Here is a 4,115-nt window from a genome sequence, read left to right as displayed (position 1 = left end):
CTGGAATTACAGGCATGTGCCACCACACCCTAGTAATTTTGTATTTTTAGTAGAGAGGAGGTTTCACCATGTTGGTCAGGCTCATATTGAACCTCTGATCTCAGGTGATACACCTGCCTCGGACTCCTAAAGAGCTGGGATTACAGGCATGAGCCACCACACCCGGCAACATATTTATTTTTTGGTAGTCAAAGTACTTACAAAGCAACATTTATTAGACTTATTATTTCTGGTTTTTTTTCTTTCCTTGGCAACTCTTAGGTCAACTGTTTTTATAGTTTATATTTATTCCAAACAAATATTTTATGTATCTTTTAGGTAAGCAAAAGAATATGCCTAAGTTAAACTAATTATATAATTTAACTGGAATTTTATAAATGGAAATCTGCCTACCTTGAAAGCAAGGAAAGAGTCCAGGGACACAGTAGGTGCTCTTACACATATGAGACATTTCTATTATATTAATTACATAAAATTGTTATATTATTTATATTAATCACATAAATAATAACCATTAGTGGTGACATTTATATTTCTGCTTAATGAGTTTATGTATTTCCAACTTGGATCTCTTAGTTAGTTCCCCTACAAAAAAAAAAAGGAGTTTTTTTTAGCTCTCTCTAAAGAAACACCAGCATCGTGCCAGTGAATGACATCAAAAGAGGTTGTGAGAGACTGAGTACTAGGATTAGAGATTTTTTTTTAAGGGGTAGGATATCAAGGAAAAAAGTCTACTAGCCCTGTATAAGTAATTTGTAGGTTGGTCCATTTTGTAGTTTACAGCATTGCATATGCATCATATGTTTGAGGTCTGCAAACATATCAAAATGTTGCAGAACTCCTGTGATTACGTCTCATGCCCTGTACATCAGAGGAACTTCTTCCTATGTATTTTCTACCCAGTTGTTTTAACTCTCTTGCTAGATCTATTCAATTCTGTTTTCTAATTTTTCAGTCATAGGTTATTTGAATCTTCCACTTCAGGATGAATCCTTACTGAATTCTAACTCTAACATGATGGATTTATCCATACAACATTGCATGCCCTTGATTATTCTGCAATTGAGATTTGACTACACATATTACCTGTGGATTCAGGTACTCTTCTCTGTAAAACTCAAGATGAGCCACTTACCAGGAAGCTGGAGTTCCCTCTATTTTTTCAGACAAAGTATTTATCTGAATATAGAATGATTTCCAGAGTGTAATCCCTAATGACTGAACACTTATTTCTGTAACTCAACAGTAAAATTTCCAATTTGGTTGGCTTTTAATATGAATTTCATTCATTTTATCTTTCTTTTATTTACTTATTAATTCATCTCTTTATTCAAAAAGTTTCTAAATTCTCATTGTATCATAGAAATAATGTCTATAGCCTTATGCATACATTAATGAATAATGTAGTCATGCTGTTAGTCTTCATGGTTTTTATAGAACAGCACACAGATAACACACAATAAGCGAGAGTACAGGGGCTTTTAGAAAACTCATGCTCATATTTTTTTAGCTTCCTTTGTTATTTGGCTCATAATAAAATGACTGCAGCATTTACCAAATAAATGAAGGTAGGCACACAACTGAATCTGACAAGTAGAGTTTTCTAGCAAGTGTAATGAGGCATTCATCCCATTCCCCTCCCCTGAACCTCACAATGCAGTATCACTAAAGTAGGTAAAATACTAGTGTCCATTGTTTCTCATTAGCAAATATATGAATTAGTACTTAATTCAAAATATATGTATTGTATTTCTATTTCAGGCAAGGCTCCATGTTAAGTGGTAGTAATAAGATGTGAATATGTAAGAATCATCATTCTCCTCTTCATGGAGTTTATCGTCTTTACGAAATCAAGTAAGCTGATAATTTTAAATCATATTTTTTTTTACACAATAATTTATTTATTGAGAGCCTCTTATCCGCCCTTGCAGTCTCTAGGTCACTTTTTCCGCTTGTAGATTTTGCGCGCAAGCCCCAGAAAGATAGCTGGTGGCAGGGGCGCTGCGTAGTGTTCAAAGAGACCCATAATGTGGCTGTAACTGTCTTCCTCATACTGCGAGAACACTGCCGGCAGATCCAGCTCCTCATATAATGCTTTCACTCGGGCCACCTTCTCAGCCTCCTCCTGCCTGTAATCTTCCTTCAGGATCTGGCGCTGTTCCGGAGTGGACCGTTGCAGACACTGGACCACCAGCCAGCTGCATTTGTTGTCCTGGATGTCAGTGCCAATTTTGCCAGTCACACTGGGGTCCCCAAAGAGGTCAAGGTAATCATCCTGGGTGGGGGAGGGGCAGCAAAGGAGAGGGATGAGGCTCCCAGGCAGAGGAGGAGTGAAGCTGGTGCCTGTTCCCTGCAGCTGCCTCCTGCCTTCCTACCTGAATCTGAAAGAACTCTCCCATCTCCAACAGGATCTTCTTGGCATTGGCATGCTCCTTCTCCCCATCAATTCCTGCCATGTACATGGCTGCACCTACAGAAAGGTAGAAGGAGAAGAAAGCCTCTTGTACTTGACAATAGATTTGTACCTCTTTTCAGTGAATCTGCCAAGATTCACATTGCCCTGGGGGCTGTGATGAGGTCCAGGGTCTGCCCAATCTCACTCTGATAGGATCTCTGCAGGAAGAGATCAATCAGGTTCAGGTAATAGGGCTGCTCCCGGCAGTAGAGCTTCAGCAGGCGGTAGATATGCTTCCAGAAGGATAACATCATTGATGGCATCCAAACCCACGCCTGGCTTCTGATACCAGCAGAGCTGTCCCTGGCGGGTGAGGGACGAATCTATGATGTCATCTGTCACCAGCAAGAAAGCTTGCAGCAGTTCCACACACCAGCCCACAGTCAGGGCCCGCTGGAGACTATCAGCATCCTGTTTCCTTGGCTCCACCAGCTCCCGGAATGCTACCAGCACCGTCAAACCCCGGTGATACTTGCCTCCAATGGCGTTGTACTCCAGGACCTCCTTGAGCCGGGCAATAGCATCTCCTGTCTCTGGGTGCCCCATCTCATCCTCAGTCAGCACCCTAACGATCTGGGAGAAGTGCTGAACGAAATCCTGCTCTTCTTGGACATAAAACATCTGATTTCTGGTCTCCATTCATTCTGAGGGAGGAGCAAAGGGCTCTGTTCCTGGATGCGGGTTCCTGCTCCCATATTTCTTAATAAAGCATATTAATTAGGTAAATTTCTCTGCAAACCTGCATGAGAGAATTAGTGGTAGGGGTTCTGAAACACTTTGAAATCAGAATGAAATACATTTTTTATCTCAGTGGAACATTTTCCTAAATACATATTTTTTCTATGTAAAATGGATATTTTCTCAGTAAGTATACTTCTAAACAGAGTTGCTGAATGTTGCATTTCTAGATTGATGGTTTCAAAATATTTATTCATGGGAACCTTTCTGCAGAATCACAACACAAAAGAGACCAACAATTCTGCGTATTTAAGTAGCTGATACAATTCTTTAGAGTCATATAACAAAAATGATTTTTTGCTGGAGAGGAAATCTTGCTTTCAAACAGACTGTTGGAATAAGGTGGATGCTATAATATATTGAGTGGCTTTAAAAACCTTCTGCATGCATTTAACAGAGTTTTATGATGCTTAGATTTGCCTCAAATTTATCCTTTTAAAAATATTTTAGATTTATCACTTAAATTAAAATAACAACAGGAGTACAGTTAACTGGTTATAAGGAACACTTTGAGATATTTTAATTCACATTTTTGGAATGCCTAAAACACTCCTACACAGTAAAAAAAGATGCTTGAGAGGAAAGACGAAGGCTGTTTTTTGCTTAATGTGGTAGAGACTACTCCTTTTTACCCAATATTTGTTATCTCATTATTATCTATTCGAAATACCCTGTTAATATCTTAAGCATATGACTACCCAAAATAAAAGCTAGCTTTCCCATCCTTGTTGCCACAAAGCTTGTCCTTGTGATAAGCTCACACTAGAGGTTGTCTTTTATGTTTACAAGCTGAAAATCATCTTGAAACTGATGGATATTCCCTTCACCTTCCTCTTGCTTCTTCTGGCTCTTTATAGAGACGCACCGCCATATTTGATTAGTATATATAAGAGTTCTTACTGAACAAGATAAACAAATAGAA

At 38.9% G+C, this 4,115-nt stretch overlaps 1 pseudogene; it reads right to left on the bottom strand.

Annotated features, from left to right (window-relative positions):
- Positions 1-1,878: 1,878 nt before the first annotated feature.
- Positions 1,879-3,113, bottom strand: LOC116547976 (annotated as a pseudogene).
- Positions 3,114-4,115: the final 1,002 nt, after the last annotated feature.

This window comes from Sapajus apella, unplaced genomic scaffold (genome assembly GCF_009761245.1).
Source record: "Sapajus apella isolate SASKATOON/1434 unplaced genomic scaffold, GSC_monkey_1.0 scaffold5952, whole genome shotgun sequence".
Taxonomy (NCBI): domain Eukaryota; kingdom Metazoa; phylum Chordata; class Mammalia; order Primates; family Cebidae; genus Sapajus; species Sapajus apella.
Note: the sequence above shows the minus strand (reverse complement) of the source record. Positions and strands in the feature narration are given on the sequence as shown.